Source organism: Myodes glareolus, chromosome 1 (assembly GCF_982192425.1).
Source record: "Myodes glareolus chromosome 1, mMyoGla1.1, whole genome shotgun sequence".
NCBI lineage: Eukaryota > Metazoa > Chordata > Mammalia > Rodentia > Cricetidae > Myodes > Myodes glareolus.
The window spans coordinates 2,221,174-2,239,855 of NC_142026.1; the positions used below are offsets into that span (position 1 = coordinate 2,221,174).

General features: G+C 37.5%; 1 long non-coding RNA gene across 3 annotated transcripts in view; it reads left to right on the top strand.

Moving 5' to 3' along the window:
- The window catches only part of LOC148123223 (uncharacterized), a 93,439-nt gene that overhangs the window by 41,327 nt on the left and 33,430 nt on the right, over positions 1–18,682 (top strand). For 2 of the 3 annotated variants that reach the window (XR_015737257.1, XR_015737255.1), the window contains exons 2-5: positions 8,452–8,543; positions 9,011–9,116; positions 13,004–13,085; positions 13,937–14,064. This is a non-coding gene — a long non-coding RNA (uncharacterized LOC148123223). Of the gene's footprint in view, positions 1–8,451; positions 8,544–8,958; positions 9,117–13,003; positions 13,086–13,936; positions 14,065–18,682 lie in introns of all 3 variants that reach the window. The other variant, XR_015737256.1, reaches the window with a different exon arrangement.

The following is an 18,682-nucleotide window of genomic DNA, read 5'->3' on the forward strand; positions in this document are numbered from 1 at the left end:
TAATTTTGTTGAATATATTTTCTGGGCCTTTGATCTGCAGTTCTTCTCCTTCAATCCCTATTATTCTTAGATTTGGTTTTTTTATTGTGTCCCAGATTTCCTGAATGTTTTGTGAAGAGAATTTGTTGGATTTGCCGTTTTCTTTGACCAGAGCATTTATTTTCTCTATGGTATCTTCAGAATCTGAGATTCATTCTTCTTTCTCTTGTATTCTATTAGTTATGCTTGATTCTGTAGTCTCCGTTCATTTACCTAGGTTTTCCATATCCAGCCGGTTCTCGGTTTGTGTTTACTTCATTGTCTCCATTTCAGTTTTCAATTCTTGAACTGTTTCCTTTACCTGTTTGATTGTTTTTTCTTGGTTTCTCAGGGTATTGTTCACGGATTTACTTATGTCTTCAAACTTTTTGTTATATTTCTCATCTATTTCTATACTCATTTCTTCAAACTTTTTGTTATATTTCTCATCCAATTCTTTAAGGGAGTTATTCATATCTTGTTTAAGGGACTCTATTGCTTTCATAATGGCACTTTTTTCCACTTCTTCTGGGTTAAGGTGTTCAAGTCCTTCTATTGTAGGGTCCTTGGGATCTGGTGTTTTCATGTTGTTTTTCAGATTGTTGGATGAGGTCTTGCCTTGGTGTCTGCCCATCTCTTACTTCAAATGCTCTCTGTTGGAACTTCTGGTACTGGGTCAGGTTCCCTTCTTGGGCAGAGACTTCACTGACAGAATGTCCACCTTTCCTCAGGCAGGCTATTGAAGCACAGGCATTTCCTCTTTCTGGGATGCGCTTACAATTTTATGGCCCCAGGGGGGAGGGAGAAATATAGGAATTCCTACCTGGATGGGAGCTGCGATGGCAGGCGGGAAGGAGGGAGCCAGCACTGCAGGGTGACCTGGGAGTCTATGGGGTCGGAAAAGCCAGCTCTCCTCCTCACCCGGACCCTGCCAGGGGCCCAAAGCGAACTCACCCCTCCTTTGGCCCTCTGCTAGAAGTCAGGGCCCCTGCTGGTCAGGAATGTTGCTGATCTGGCACCTGGTCTACCTGTCCTCAGGGAGGCCTTTTAAGACCCAGGAACTGCCTCCAGCCAGGATGTGCCTACAGCCCAGGCCCAGCTTGCAAGGCAGCTTAGCTGGGGAAATTTTATGGCCCCAGGGGAAGGGAGAAATATAGGAATTCCTACCTGGATGGGAGCTAGGATGGCAGGTGGGAGGGGGGAGCCAGTACTGCCTCTGTTTGTTATTCTTGTCTTTGAAGTTCCTGTTCATTTACCCAGATTTTCCATATCCAGAATTCCCTTGGTTTGTGTTTTCTTTATTACCCTTATTTCAGTCTTCAAGTCTTGACCTATTTACTTCACTTGATTGATTGTTTTTTCTTGATTTTCTTGGATTTCTTTGAATGATTTATTAATTTCTTCCAATTTTTTGTTTGTCTTTTCTTCTGTTTCTTTAAGGGAGTTTTTTTGTTTCCTCTTTAAAGGTCCCCATCATTTACATATAGTTAATTTAAAGACGTTTTCTTCTTTTTTGTGTTAGGATGATCAAGCCTTCCTGTTTTGTTTTTGCTTGGTTCTGGTGTTACCATGTGGTTTTTTAGGTTGTTGGAGGAATTCTTGCCTTGGTGTCTACCCATCTCTTCCTTCAAATGAGGCTTTATTTCTTTGTGTCTTGGTCCAATCTTTGGAGTGTTTGGGAGTTTTTCTTGGTCTGCTCTGTACTGTCAGTGTCTCTCTCAGAAAGCCTATGAGGTCTCTCTAAGCCTGCTTTTTTGGTCTTCTCTCCTTGTTCGCTCTCTTGGTCCTCCCACTTGGTCCCCTTAGTGTTGTAGAAAGCTCTTGGTCCCCTCAGTATTGTAGCAAGCTCTTACTTAGTTCATAGGCTGGGTGGGGCAAGTAGCTTAGAGGGTCCAGTAGATGGAACTGGTTTTGGGGAGCCTACCTGCAGGACATTCTTCTACTGGCTGGCTAGAAAAGCCAAGGGATTTGGGGAAGCTGTTTTGTCCCACTGTGGAGGCCCTAGAGAGTGGGGTGTCCTGCTGCATGGCTGTTCACTCACCTCTTAAGTCCCCTTAGTTGGAGACTGTGTTTCAGAGTGCAATAGAGGTTGCAGGAGTATAGGCGTGTTTGTCTCGTTTTCATTCTAGTTGGTAAAAATTATCACAAAGTGATAGAGGGGCAACATTTTGAAATGTGCCATAAAGTAGGTTGAAAATCAGTACTCATTAATTATGCTTTTTAAAACAGAGTCATTTGTCCCAGGCTCGTGTAGAACTCTTTTTTTTTAAATTAAATTTATTTATTGTGAATGTTTTGGCTACTTGTATATATACGTACCACTTGTGTTCTTGGCGCTGTGGAGGTCAGAAGAGGCATTGGATTCCTTGGAACTGAAGTTTGTGATTGTGACCCATCATTTAGGTGCTGGGGACAGAGCCCTGATCCTCTTATGTAGCAACAAGTGCTCTAGCCCAGCCAGGGCTCTTGATATTCCTGTCTTATCCTCTCTAGTACTGATGCTTTCGGGATGTTTGATCTTTTTCTGTTATTTTTGATATTCAGATTACATTGAAAAATTAAGTGGCGCTCATAGAAATGGAGCCAAAATTTAGTTCTGATTCTGCTTTTGATCTTAAGGACCTCAAATTTGCTCATCTATTATATTTCCATTTTCTCATCTGTCAAATTGGAAAAATAAAGTAACTTTTATTTATCTCTCAAAGTTGTTGAGGAAAAATAAATTTGTTTTATTGACATTTACATTAAAAGTAAGAAAATGTTATTAGTATTTTGTGTCATAATTTCTGTTGGTCTTTATATTTACATTCAAGGGTAGTTTTTCTCTCCTTGGTGATAATGAAACTGAGCTAATAAAATATTTTAAGTTTTAATCTTAATTTTCAAATTGTCTTTTAAGTAAGCATAGTGCTTAGTTATTTTGAATAATAGTATGACTTTTTATTTTCCCTAATTCTAAACCAACTTTGTTTGGAACCTTTGTGATGCTTCATTTCCTGATGTTGCCCTTTGTCCTTCTAAATCTGGAATATGACTGAAATAGTTTTGCAGTGAACTCAGAGTAAAGTTCCTTTTCAGAATAAAAGTTTTTGCTGTATAGTAAAAGTAGGATTTAATGATGTTTTATTTAGATAAAAACTAATGTACTTTCTCTTATTTGGATTTTGAAAAATTGTACTGGTGGGTTTTAGCTATGTTTGTTTCAGGTCCTGGATACTTTACATCAGAAGACCTGGAGCTTGCCTTTAGGAAACGAATATTACCTCTGTGGTTTTGTCTGTGCTCATCATGTACTACTCTTTCAGAATGTTAAAATGGCATGAAAACTTTTTATTGTTGGCCTGGTCGTGGTGGCACACATCTTTAATCTGTACGTTCAGGATGCATAAACAGATCTCTGAGTTCAAGACCAGCTTGGTCTACATGGAGAGTTTCAGACGAGCCTGGCTGTCTGAAAAAACTTGAGACCCTGTCTCAAAAAAATCACGTTTTGTTAAAAATTCTTTTGATTATCTAAAGTTCCCTAGTAGTTGATAGCATATATAGCACTTAATCTATGCTTTGGAAACTGATACTTTTGCAAAGTTAACTAGTATAAGATTACTAGGTTTCTAGGTGAGCATTTTGAGTTTTTGGTCCTTGAGGGATATTCAGGTACTTCAGAAGTAGATATGGAGTTCCAAAGGGAGGTTTGTGCTAGAAATAAATATTTGAGAGTTATATTAGAAATTATCTGTACATAAGAAGAAGAGGGTAAAAGTCAGGATGTTTTGGACCTGAAGAATTTCTGTTAGCAAGAGAAAAGTCCAATATTTTCATGCATTAGACATATAATAATATATGTTTAGGAGTTTGAATGGGAGACTAAGAGTGTTGGTGCCTCAGAAAGAAGAACGGTTTATGAAATAGTCCAGAAGAGTAAAATATAACATTCAAGAAAAGCATTTGGAAGGGTGGGTGTAGTAGTGTACATTTTGTACATTTAGTACTCAGGAGGCTGAGAAAGGAGAATTCTGAGTTCCAGAACAAAATGAAAAACTAGGGCTGAGGAGGAGGCTCAGAGTCGGACGTTCTTGTTTTGGAAGTGTAGATGCTAGAGTTCTGGTATTAGTGCACATCTGTAATCACAGTTTGCTACAGTGAGATGAGATAGGAGTTGGAGACAGGTGAACCAGTTAGCCTGTGCTCAGTGGTGAGTAAGAGACCCTACCTCAAGCGAGGTGGAAGGTAAGGACCTTTATATGGATGTTTGGTACACACACACACACACACACACACACACACACACACACACACACGAGTCTCTCTTTCTCACACTCAAAAAAATTACTCCTCCAAACATTGTGGAGATTGTTGGTAGTTTCAGTAAAGCAGTCTAAAAAGAGTGATAATGAAAGATGTTAAAAGTAAAAGTTCTCTACTTATTTATTCATTTAATTGTATTAGGGAATGAATCCAGGCCCTCATGCATGCTAAACAGGTGCAGTACTATTGAGCTACAAACCCCTTGTTTTTCTCAATTTTGTTATTAAATTCAGAATTAAATTGGTTGCCATGCTGCTTTTATCGTTTAAAAAGATTTCCTTTTGTTTTTTTTTCTTTTTTTTGCATCAAACTGGTCAAGAATATTGGTCTGTCTACCACATTTTGGCCTCTAGAACATTGAAATAATTTGAAATTTCCAAATATCCTTCTGTAATTCTAGAGTGTATGATGTAAGGAATTTATTGCTCTATGAATTACATTCTCATAACTTTGTGTAACAATATTGTTTACTCCCAAGATGATTGAAGTAGCTAACAAGTGAATATGAATAATACAAACTTTAAAGATTCTTACTTGTAAGTTAGGCATCCCAGAAACCAACCTCTGATAGTTCTCTGAAACTGCAATTTTAGAAATAAAGCTTTGCTCAGTTATTCTGTTTACATGTTGAGTTGCCCTTGCTACAACTTCTTTTCCTTTACTGCAAAATTACATGACAAATTTTCTGTAAGGGAGTTGGTGGCGGTGGCACACACCCTTAATACAAGCCATGGGGAAAAATGCAGGTAGATCTCCAAGTTCAAGGCAAACCTGGTTCCACATAGATATAGGTCAGTCATGACACTCTGTTTAAAAAAGCCAAAAAACCTTAAGCCCTCCAAAACCACACAAAGGTTTTTTTGTTTTGTTTTGTTTTTTGAGAAAGGATTTATCAGTGATTTTGGAGCCTGTTCTGGCATTCACTCTGTAGACTAGGCTGGCCTCAAACTCAGTGACCCACTTGCCTCTGCCTCCCAAGTGCTGGGATTAAAGGTGTGCGCCACCATTGCCCAACTTAACAAAAGTTTTTACTGCAAAGTAATATATTGAAATCAAGAATCCATTCTATTACAGTTCACTTTCTTGATCACAATTATTCATATCCCTGCTATATGTAAAATACACTTTTTTATCTCCATAACTTAAAACCTCCTGTATTTATGTACATAATCTAACCAGGATCTTGTGATGACACAGACAGACATCATCAAGTCCATTTGTGACTTCTCTTGATACTAAAGTCTAATTCAGAAGACACCATCAATATATGTCCACCACAAAGCCAACACAGAGTGTTAAAACTAAAATGGGAGCGCCACAGCGAAAATTCAGGGAAGGGAAGAATGATACGCACATAAGTAGTAGTTCATGGCAACCCTGAAAACCAAGTAATCCCTGCTCCTTCTACCTCCAGAGAAACTGCTATGGTTTTGTAGTGCCAAGGTCACTCTTTTATTTCTTCTGCGTCTGTACTCTTGGAAATTCTTACTTTTGTATAATTTTCCTTTTTGTCTTTGTTTTTTCGAATCTGAAGTGGGTATAAGAGTCTGCTCTTTAGATTTGAAAGTCATTCAAGATGATGAATGTTCTGCTAAGTCTGCTTCTGGATCTCTCTTGTCTAGTGGTGTTGTCTAATACCTCCAGTGTATACTCTATTGGAATTAAGGAAACTGCCTGTTCCTTATTTTAGTATTAAAGACTGGGTTTTTCCACCATTGAAGACTCTGAAGCTAAGACACATATGTATGGGTTTGCATATGGCTACTTTTGACTTGGGTCAGTATAATTTATAATGATAGTTTTTATCTCTAGGTCTTCTGGTGCTGTTTGCATTATGGCGTGTTTGTCACTGTTAGAATATACCATGAGATTGTTGAGTATAATTTTGTATGAAAACATTGAGATTCAGATATCAGGCTATTCCTAAACTTCAGAAAAATGATAATTGGGTCGTAGATTTTATGTGTTTGTTGTTGGCATTCAGTAGTTAACAATTTTTTGCTTGTTTTGTTTTTGCTTTTTCAAGACAAGGTTTCTCCATATCCCTGTCTGGCCTGGAACTCACTTGCCTTTGCCTCCTGAGTGCTGGGATTAAAGGTGTGTGCCACCACTGCCTGGTGTCATTTTATCTTTTTATTCAATTGGTATGTTGTTATTGTTTTGTTTATTTTTAATTTTGTTTCTTGAGGTGGGGACTCACATTGTAGCTCTTGCTTGCCTGGAACTCAGTATTAGATCACACAGTCCTCTAACCTTTGCCTCCTGAATGCTGGGATTTAAGTATAGGTGATATTGAGTTGACCGTAGCGCTCTTGAAATACTCACTATATTCGTGTGTTGTGTTAGTAAATGTACAAATAGGGAGGTAAGACCATGCTGTGGTGTTTCAGTATACTGAACTTAATCACAAGAGTAGTGACTAAGAGGTAATCCTCTGCTCTATTGGAAAACTGGTAAGGAGAACTCTGAGTGATCATATTTTTATTGTTCTATACTGAGGAAAAATAATACAATCACTGCTGTTTCTGATTTTGGGCTCCTTTGTATGCCCCTTAACAGCAAAGTGCAGTTCATCTACAAATTTTTCCAAGCTGTAAGAGATACTATTATTTTGTATGCTAACATTTTTATAGCCTTGACTTGATGGTTCCTGACTGAACCCACCCTTTTCTGTTTTAACCTACTAAATCCCTACCCCTGCTTGCGTGCATGGTTCACAGCCAGTATGGTGTAGTAGAATGGGCACCTGTTGGATTCATGTATCTTTGCAACGCTACAGTTTTTAGTTTATGACTTTGGACAAGTTATACATTCTTTTGTAATCTCTCAAATTAGGAAAACCAAACCCTTTCTGGATAGTGTAAGGTATAAATAAGAAAATAGATTAAGGCCAGGCACACACCTTTAATCCCAGCATTTAGAGGCAGAGATGGGTGGATCACTGTGAGTTTGAGGCCAGCCTGGTCTACAGAGCAAGTTCCAGGACAGGCTCCAAAGTTACAGAGAAACCCTGTCCCAAAAATCAAAGCAAAACAAACAAACAAAAAAAGATAAAAGTTAAAAATTCCTGCTGTTCCAGGCCTTTTTCAGTAAATAGAGGATACTTTTTAGTTGCAGGGTTTCTCTGTAGCTTTGGGGCCTTTCTTGAAACTTGCTCTGTAGACTAGGCTGACTTCAAACTCACAAAACCGTTTGCCTCTGTGTTCTGAGTGCTGGGATTACAGGCATGCATCACCACCGCCCAGTGAGGATACTTTTATACTTCTTAAATGAAACAGTACCTTTCTTCTTTGTGATTATTCAGTTTCCTAGGAGAATTCTGTGCTTTCCCAACACTTGGTAGTTCTGATCTTTGGTGTCAGAATAAGGGCTTAAAATGTAGAGTATTGGTGTAGAATTTGAACCAGATACTAGAGAGTTGCTAAATAAAATATGAAGAGAAATGCATTAATTTTTTACTTTGTGTGTGTGTGTGTGTGTGTGTGATTGTTTTGTGCCTAACTTTTACCAAGAAGTAATCCTCTGCTTATTTTTCTTTTAAAGCAACTACTAAGGAGAACCCTGGGTACTTGTATTTTTGGAGTTCTAGCCCTAGTGGTTAAATAAATGAATAAATAGACAAGTAACATTCTAATTTGAAACATAAAAAGCAAGTAATAAGTATTAGAAAATGTCTCATGGTACTATTCTTTGTCTAAAATATTTCTATCTTTTGATTTCTCTTGTGAAGTAGATAGTAGTAATTTATAAGCTGATTTTGAACCAATATAGTAATAGAAAAACAAATCTTCAAAGGTCAGCAATTGCTATCTATTCTGGGAACATTCTTTGAGATTCTGGATTATAGCATAATGCTTTTATTTTAGGAAAACAAATAACTTTGCTAGTGATCCCTTTGCCTTAGATCAGTGCTTAAGCTATGATGTTTAATGATTAAGTGTTTATACTCCTAAATGACATGTTGAAATTTGACTGCCATAAAGAAGTGTTGAAGAGACAAAGGTGAGGGGGATGCTCAGATTACAGATGTGATCCTGTGAATGGCTATTGTTCCCACTTAGGTAATTACTTAGGTGTGAAAGCATTGCTTTTCTGACAGATAATATTGTGATGATCTTCTAATTTCAGAAAGATCCAGATTACCTGAGACTACGGTTGGACAATTTTGTTTTAAGTTATGAACAATTTTTAGATGTTGACTTTGAAAAGCTTCCTACCAGGTATGTAGAAACACTGGTTTATTACCATTGGGTGAGATTATTAATTTTTTGGCAAAAGAATTTTATTGATCTAAGACCAGCAGCTGTGCTAACAGCTTGATAATACTACATGACCGTGTTCACATGACAGATATTGCACAATGATCTTAGCAGTCTTCCTGGGCAGTATTATACCAGGCTCTTAGAAACCTCTTTGCTTTGGTGAGCTACTATCCTTTCAGTGGTCTGACACTAGCTATTCAGTTCAGCCCCAGATTTCACATGTGCAAGATAGAATCCTCCACAAGACTGTTTTTACTTCAGGTGGAAGATGCAAATCTTGACAGTCAGCCACTCTTGAAATTTTGTTATTGTATTTAATTAATTAATTATCTGTCTTAAGTTTCAACACTATCTCCTTGCCCATATCTGACAGGGTAGATGATATGCTTCCAGGAATATCTTTGCTTTCTGATAATATTCTTCAGGTTCTGAAGATCCAGCTGCTACATTGTGTTCAGAAAACAGCTGATGGGTTAGAGGAACAGCAACAAGCATTGCCAATTTTGCTCGTCAAATTATTATTCTTTGCAGGTATGTGGTATAAAAAAGTAAAAATTTTCGCATAATTATTACCAAAACTATAATAATACTTGTTAGTGATACTTGTTTGTATGATTCTTTAATGGTACCACAGTTTGTTTGTTTATTTAACTATACTGAAGGATATATGGTTGCTTCTAGTTTGTGACTGTTATTTATAAAACTTATAAATATTTGTGTCCAGGTTTTATATGGATAATTTTCAACCCATTTAGACAAACACCTAGGAACAATTATGCTATATCACATGGTTATAACATTATCATATTCAATGAATGAGGATTCCTGTTGTTCCCCATTTTCCAGTTTTTATTTCATGTTCATTGGTGCTTTTGCCTACATGCATGTCTGTTTGAGGGTGCCAGATCTCTTGGAATTGGAGTTATGGACAATTGTGAGCTGCCATGTGGGTGCTGGGAATTGACCCTGGGTCCTCTGGAAGAGGTGCTCTTAACTGACAAGCCATTTCTCCAGTTACATTTTTCAATATTTGATGATGCCAGTTGTTGGCAGAGGCTGCTTATTTATGCCTGGCCAACCAGACTCTAAGTAATCACACAAAAACTGTATTAATTAAATCACTGCTTGACCTATTAGCTCTAGCTTCTTATTGGCAAGCTCTTACATCTTAGATTAACCCATTTCTATTAATCTGTATATTGCCACGTGACTGTGGCTTACTAGTAAGGTAAGGCATATCTGTCTCCTGTGGGTGGCTACATGGCGTCTCTTGATATATCTTTCAGCCTGGCTTTACTCTGTTAAGCCATTGGCCGAAAACAGCTGCTTCTTTATTAACCAATGGCAATAAAACATATTCACAGCATACATCAACTACCTTTTTCTGTCTAAATAAAAAGGAAGGATTTAACTCTAACATAGTAAAATTACATATAATAAAACAGGTTTCAAGCAAGAATTACAGTTAAAATATTTATATCTACTTTATCTTTTATCATAACTAAGGAAAACTGTAATTATAACTTTTTTCAAATAATACAGTATCTGTGTGATTATTTCAGGGCTGAGCAGCCAGGAAACAAATGAACAGCCTCCACCAATAGTCATTCTTTTAGCATTTAGCTATTGCAATAGGTGTCTAGTATTTTATTGTTGTTCTTTAATGATATAAAATATTTAACATCTTTTTTGAGACTATTCATAATGTTTTTTGGTGAAGTACCTATATTATTCTTGCCAAATTTTAAAATTGGATTGTGTTCTTATTTTGATAGGTCTGTAAATATTTTGATATACAGTTTTTTTTTCAGATGATTGGTAGATTTTTTTTTCATTGTCTACAAGTTGTCTTTTTATTTTCTTAATACTGAGGCACAGAAGTTTTTAATTTTAGTGAGTCTCTTTTGTTCCCCCAATGGATTATGCTTTTAGTTTTTTTATCTGCAAAGTCATCAGTCAGTCTAAGAGACCTTAGATTTTCCTTCTGAAGTCTCTAAAAATGTTGCTGTATTTTGGGGCTCTTCCAAAGGACCAGGTTATATTCGCTTGTATCCACAGCACCTACATGGCAGCACACAACCATCTGTCACTCCAGTTGCAGGGATTGTGATACCGTCTTCTGACCTCTGAGGGCACTGGACAACAGTGGTACCCAGACATACATGAAAGCAAAGCACCTATACACATAAAAGGAAAAATCAAAACAAAACACAATACTACTGCAATTCATTTCACTTATCTCTAAGCTATAGCTACTCAATATATGTTTGGTGTTGTATTGAATAAACTATTATGTTGGATCTGTTTAAAAAAAAAGTAAGATTGTTACACAGAGAAACCCTGTCTCAAAAACAAACAAACAAAGTTTAAGTTCATTTGGATTTTGTCTAATTGTGAACATGACAGTGATGACACTTAGACTTTCAGTTTGGATCAGAAACTGAAAGTCCTTCCTTATTTAGATCCATTTGTTTTATTTTGTTTGGGAGAATGGGAGGCAGAGGGGAAGGAGGAAAAGAATGAAAAGAGAGTAGTTCTGAGAATAAAAGAGGACATGAGAATGGGATTAAACAGAAGCATAGGTGGCACTAGAGCTGTAGTCCCCAAACTGGCAGTTGTTATGTTTGGTCATTTTATCAGTTGATGGACTCATTTTATTAATTCGTAAGTGCTCTTTTACTACTTTGTCTGTGCCTCAGAGGCACAGCCTTAAAGGCTACTGCAGGTACCACCCAGATAGGCTATCCCTATTAAACATAAAGAAGTGTTCTCGCTATTTGTAGAACTGTAATGATAACAAAGAACAGTTCAATAAAAATTTACCTATAGGTCCATTTCCCCTGGACCTTTCTCTTTTCCCAGCACTAATTCTCATATAACTTTTAAAGTTGGGTGTTTTAATCCCAGCACTCGAGAGGTAGAGGCAGGTGGATCCCAGTGAATTGAAGGCCAGCCTTGTCCCTGGACAACTAGGGTTCTGTTACACAGAGAAACCCTGTCTCGAAAAAACATTAAAAAAAGTCATTTATAAATATTTGTACATTTTATTACTTAACTGCTGAGAGATAATTCACAGGTCATGTAATTGACCCACTTAATAATGTCATTCATTTTTTTAAACAAAAAAAATGTACTTTTGCTACAGTCAATTTTAGAACTTATTAATCAGTTCGTAAAGACATTCAGTTTTGTTTTGATTATAGTATATTTGGGGTGTGTGTGTGTGTGTGTGTGTGTGTGTGTGTGTGTGTGTGTGTGTATGTGAGAGAGAGAGAGAGAGAGAGAGAGAGAGAGAGAGTGTGTGTGTGTGTGTGTGTGTGTTTGGAAGAGTTGGTTGTCTCCTGGTGTTCCTGGGATTTAATTCAGGTTGTCAGGCTTGGTGGCAGATGCGTTTACCCTTTGTGCCATCTTTCCAACCCCAACAATGCTGAATTTTTAATCTCTTAAGAAACTGCCAAACTGTTTTCCAGAGTAGGTATTAGAATTTAAAATCCTGTCAGCTTGAAGGTTTCATTTTCTGTATATCCTTGCTAATACTTACTGTCTTTTCTGCTTTTATCTTTCTAGTGAATCTGGAAGTGGTTTTCATGACTGATGATGTTGCACATTTTTCATTCTACATATTATTTATATGTAGTACATTGTCGGCTACACACAGACTTTAAAGTTTAAAACAATGTATATGTGTGTATGTACTTGTGGTAGGTGCTTACAAAGGCTAAAGGACATCAGATCTCCTTGATCTGGAGTTACAGATGGTTGTGAACCAGCTGATATAGGTACTGGGAGCCAAACTTGGATTCTATGAAAGAGCAGTATATATTCATAACCACTGAACCATCTCTGATTCCTGCACAGAGAATTTTAACTATTCCTACATTAGAGAAACCACTAAGGTGTCATAGTTTAATTTTTTAAGGTGTGAAGTCTTATTAACTTTTCCTGTTCTGTGAACATCTAGATTTTAAGATAGAAAATTTTTTATAGATAACAGTGTCTCAGAACAGAAAACTTTATTAGTCTATTGCAAAACTTTTAACAGTAATGTCAAGAAAATATTTAGGTCTCTTAAATTAGCTTAGTATATGTCACAACTAAAGTCCTTAAGGACTCTCTACTTTAAATAGAATATAATGCTATGTCCTCTTAGAATATTTAAAGATGGATCCCCCTTGTGTTGTGGGATTTCTGATACAGTTTACAAAATAGGACATAAGCCAAAATAAAGGAGATAAAATTCAGAAAGTAGAGTAAAATAAATAATGGGACATACTTGAATAATGGCAACGCTCTATGCATTATTTTCTTTTTTAATATCATTAATATTTTATTTGCCAATATCTATTCTCAGGATCCACGCTGAATATACTAGCAACATATTGCTCATATATAATGCATGTTATTCTTTTATCTCCTAGGAATTTATCAAATGTGGAATAATTTGGGACTTGCTCCTATATTAATCATGTTATTATCATGACAACACTGTATATTCAGCAAGTAGGTGTGAATACATTCCTTTTTATTGCTTTATTGAGACTAACTGGGTTTTACTTTTTTTGTTTTTTTAATATTGTTATTAACCTTGCTAAATGTTTTCAAAGAAGGTAGTAATTGAAAAGACAATCGATTTTATAAATCTTGTATTTTATTTTTTTAAAAAATGATTTATTTATTTTTAGTTCATGTACATTAGTTCGCCTGTATAAGGATGTTGGAGCTCTTGGAACTGGAGTTACAAACAGTTGTGAACTGCCACGTAGGTGCTGAAAATTGAACCTGGCTCCTCTGGAAGAGCAGCCAATGCTTTTAACCACTGAGTTATCTCTCCAGCCCTAAATCCTTTATTTTCTAAAAGTAGACTAGCTATTTATACTTTTTGTTGGTTGGTTGGTTGGTTGGTTTTTGTTTTTTCGAGACAGGCAAATTCTCTGTGTAGCCTTGGCTGCCCTGGAACTAAATTAGTGGACCAGGCTGGCCTCGAACTCACAGAGATTCACCTGCCTCTGTCTCCTACTCCCGAGTGCTTGGATTAAAGGCAGTGTGTACCACCATTGTCTGACACTTTATTTTAATTTAAATTTTTTTATCATTTTTAAAAATGTCACAATGTTTCATTTTATGTTTAAATTTATTATAAGTCTTGCTGAAAAGTATGATTTCCAAAGATGTTTGACTATTTCAAACTTATTCTAGGAAGAATTTAATATCTGAGAGAATGTATCTAATCCATATAATTAAATGACTCTTAAGGAATCAAAAGCAAAGTTAGGCTTCTGTAAATAAAAATGACTTATTGAAAGCTGATAATTGAAACATACCTTTAATTTTATGTTTAATTTTATTCTCAGTTAAAAAGCAAAAAAAAGGAAAAGAAAATGGCTGATCAGACATCGATTGAAGAATTTGTGATCCATGCATTGGCATTCTGTGAAAGTTTATATGATCCATATAGAAATTGGAGACATAGAATTTCAGGGTATGTCTTATAAATGATACTATTGAGATTGAGTTTTACTTTGTAACTTGTCTGGCTTACAAACAACTTGTTAAATAGACCAGGCTGGAGAGAGACACATGTCTCTGGAGTGCTAAGATTAAGGCCTGCACCACCAGTGTGACCATAATGTTAAAGCCTCAGTATTGGCCTGAGGAGGTGGCTCAGTGAGCTTATGAGCAACATACACTTGACGACCTGTGTTCAGATTCCTGGAACTCATGTAAAGCTAGATACGAAAGCATAAATGTCTATAATTATGGTGTTCTTATGAAGAAATTGGAAGTGGAGAGAAGAAAAACCATGGAGGTTCACAGGCAAGCTAACCTGGCTCATGCAATAGAAATCCAACAGAAACATTGTCACAAACAAAATGGATGCCTGAGATTGTCCTTTGTTCTTCATGCGTACACTGTGTGCCTCTTCACACATGCTTGCACACATCCATTGTACACACATGACAAATTAACAAAACAAAACCTTGAGTGCCATAAATTTGTGAGTCTATAGAAAGAGTCTTCTGTATGTTAATCTTAAAAGAATCTCTTTCTATATGAAAACAGTATGAAAAGATGCACAGAAGATCTACATGTGGAAGGTTGGGAGATAACTCAGTAAAGTACTTGGTATACAAGCATAAGAACTTAAAATGTGGTCTTTAGAATCCACATTAAAAGATTAGGGTCAGCAGGGTTTGCTTATAAATCCAGTACTGGGGAGATGGAGACAGACCAATCCTTGGAGCTTGATAACCAGTGTGGCTTACTCAGTGTCTTTCTCAATTCCTCTTTACCCTATTTTTATTTATTTTTGAGGCTGGGTCTCACTTTGTATCTTTGGCTAGTTTGGAGCTGCTTTGTAGACATTGAACTCACAGAGATCTGCCTGTCAAGGGGCACCTTATTTTTTGAGACATGTTCTTACTGTCTGACCAGAAAGCTCAAGGATCTTCATGTGTCTCCTTTCCAGTGCTGAGGTTACAGGTGCAGTATGGTACATGAATTATTTTTGTACATGAATCTGGGTGCACATTTGGATGTCATAGGGCAATTTGTTTCTCTCCACCATGTTGGTTGTGAAGATTGAATTTAGGTTGTCAGGCTGATGACAAGTCCTTATCTGCTTAGCAATCTCATCAGCTGGTTTGTCTGGCTTTTTTATCTGGATGCTGGTGATTGAACCGAGGTTCTCCTACTTGCATAGCAAATGCAGTATCAACTGAGTCATATTCCCAGTCCCTGTACTTGTACTTTAAATAACTCGCTACCATTAGGTGATGTTAACTGTAACATATGTAACAATTGTAATTCACTTTTTGTATTCTATATATTTTATTGGCATAGAATATATATTGGCACTTGAGAAGGTAGAAGCAGGAGGATCAGAAGTTCAAGGTCAATCTCAGCTACATAGTGAATCCAAACCACTATGTATTTTAAAGTGTATAGACATGAGACTGGTATGTTTGATTTATTACCAATTTGAATGAAAATTTCTATGGCAATGTATGTTTGTGTTAATGCTAAGTATGTATGACTAAATTTGTGAGCAGACAGCTCACATAATATATCAAATACTGGAAAAATGTTTCCAATTCCCATACATGCTCTTATGTCAAATATTATTTCTATGAAAATTTGTATGAAATTGTCAATGAAGTACAAAACGGAAAAATGTGTGTGTGTGTGTGTGTGTGTGTGTGTGTGTGTGTGTGTGTGTATTCCTGATGAGAAGATTGGGAAAGATGTGCAAAGGCTAATTCAGTAAGGGTGATAAATTCAAAAGATTGACTTATAACTGTGGTTACTATAGTTTTTAACTTTGTATTCTTGAAAATTGCTAAGCGTAATAATTTTTAAGCATTTTCATAACAATATGAAGCAATTTATAAATGTCAGTTTGGCTTATTCTGCTACACACACATAGACACACACACGCACGTATTGCTAAAGATCATGTTCCAAACTGAATTCTTTAAAGTTCATCTTTTAAAAAAGTTCAGTCTCTAAAACAAGATATGAAATATAGAAAGAATAATAATATTGTCTTAGTCAAGTCCTGTAGGACAGCCAACATTTTTTAAAATGTATTAGATTTTTTTAAAAATGACCTGGAGAGAACAATACAACAGAGAAGTCGACCTAAGGAATCGAATAGAAGACCCGGGTATTAACCCACAAACGTATGAACACCTGATTTTTGACAAGGGAGCTAAAGCTATACAATGGAAGAAGGATAGCATCTTTAACAAATGGTGCTGGCATAACTGGATGTCAACCTGTAGAAGAATGAAAATATCTATCACCATGCACAAAACTCAGGTCCAAATGGATTAAAGACATCAACATTAATCCGACCACTTTGAACCTGATAGAAGAGAAAGTAGGAAGTAGTCTACAAGACATAGGCACAGGAGACCACTTCCTAAGCCAAACCCCAGGAGCACAGACAATAAGGGAAACAATAAATAAATGGGACCTACTGAAACTGAGAAGCTTCTGTAAAGCAAAGGACACTGTCAGTAAGACAAAAAGGCTACCTTCTGACTGGGAGAAGATCTTCACAAACCCCTCAACAGATAAAGGTCTGATCTCCAAAATATACAAAGAACTCAAGAAACTAGACACTAAAAATCTAATTAACCCAATTAAAAAATGGGGTACTGAACTGAACAGAGAATCACAACAGATGAACTTCGAATGGCTAAAAAGCACTTAAGGTCATGCTCAACCTCCTTAGCGATCAGGGAAATGCAAATCAAAACAACTTTGAGATATCATCTTACACCTGTCAGAATAGCCAAACTCAAAAACACCAATGATAGCCTATGCTGGAGAGGATGTGGAGAGAGGGGAACTCTCATCCATTGTTGGTGGGAATGCAAACTTGTGCAGCCACTGTGGAAATCAGTGTGGCAGTTTCTCAGGAAACTGGGAGTCAACCTCCCTCAGGACCCAGCAATTCCACTCTTGGGAATATACCCAAGAGATGCCCTAACATACTACAAAAGCATTTGTTCAACTATGTTCATAGCAGCACTATTTGTAATAGCCAGAACCTGGAAACAACCTAGGTGCCCCTCAATAGAAGAATGGTTAAAAAAGGTGTGGAACGTATATACATTAGAGTTTTACTCAGCGGTAAAAAACAATGACATCTTCACTTTTGCATGCAAATGGATGGAAATAGAAAACGCTTTACTGAGTGAGGTAAGCCAGACCCAAAAAGAGGAATATGGTATGTATTCACTCATAAGTGGATTCTAACCGTAATTAAAGGTCTTTGAGCCTATTATTCGTGATCCTAGAGAAGCTAAATAAGAAGGTGAACCTGATGAAAATCATGTACCTATCCTCCTGGAGATTGGAAATAGACAAGAGTGCCAGGTAACCTCGGGTGCATGAGGGGGGTGGGGGGACTCTTGGAAGGGGAGAGGGTTAGAGAGAAGGGAGTAGGGGAGGAATGGGGAAAGATCGGGGGACTGGGATGGGGGAGGGAGAATGGATAGATATGGGATCAGGGAAGTATATACCTCAACTAAGGGAGTCATTTTAGGGTTTACAAGAGACTTGAGTATAAAGGGGATCCCAGGTCCAAGGAGAGATCCCCAGATTGTTCTCTGGACAGAGGAGAGGGTGCCTGAACCGGCCTTGGCCCACAACCATACTGATGAACATTTTGCATATCACCATAGAACCCTCATCTGGAGATGGAGGGAGATGGAGGCGGAGACCCACGTCGAAACACTGGACCTAGCTCCCAAGTCCAAACGAGAGGCAGAAGGAAGGAGAACGTGAACAAAGAAGGCAAGAGCAGAGGAAACCTTGATCCGGCGTTGGATGGCGATACAGACGGAGACCCATATTGGAGCACCGGACGGAGCCCTCCACGGTCCAAATGAGGAGCAGAAGGATGAAGAAAATGAAAAAAGAAATCAGGACTGCGATGGGTGCCATCACCCACTGATACAAGGGGACTGATCTAATAAGAGTTCACCAAGGCCAGCTGGACTGGAACTGAATGAGCACGTGATCTCACCAGACTCTCTGAATGTGGCCGGATTCTCTGGATGTGGCTGGCCCGGAATCTTTCTGAAAAGCCATTGACAATGACACTGGGGCTTGTTTCCTCTGCATATACTGGATTTTTGGGATCCAGTCTGTTTGGATACTCACCTTCCTGGACCTGGAGGGAGGGGGGAGGAACTTAAACTTCCCACAGGGCAGGAAACCCTGACTACTCTTAGGGATGGAGAGGGAGGAAGAGAGGGAGTGGGGGAAGTGGGAGGGTGTTGGGAGGAGGGGCGGTAATGGAAACTTTTCAATTTAATAAACTTTTTTAAAAAAAATAAATAAAATAGATTTTTTTAAAAAAAAATACCAATTCAAATTCCTACTCCCTTCCTTCCTCCCATTCCCTCCACTCACCCTCCTACCAAACCCCATTTAATTCTAAGAGAAGGTAAGATACATTGCTTTGTGGAACATCCGAGGCTCTACCTACTACATCTAGGCTGAGCAAGGTATACATCCAAAGAGAATAGGATCCACAAAAGCCAGTACATGCAGTAAAGATAAATCTCAGTGCCACTACCAGTGGC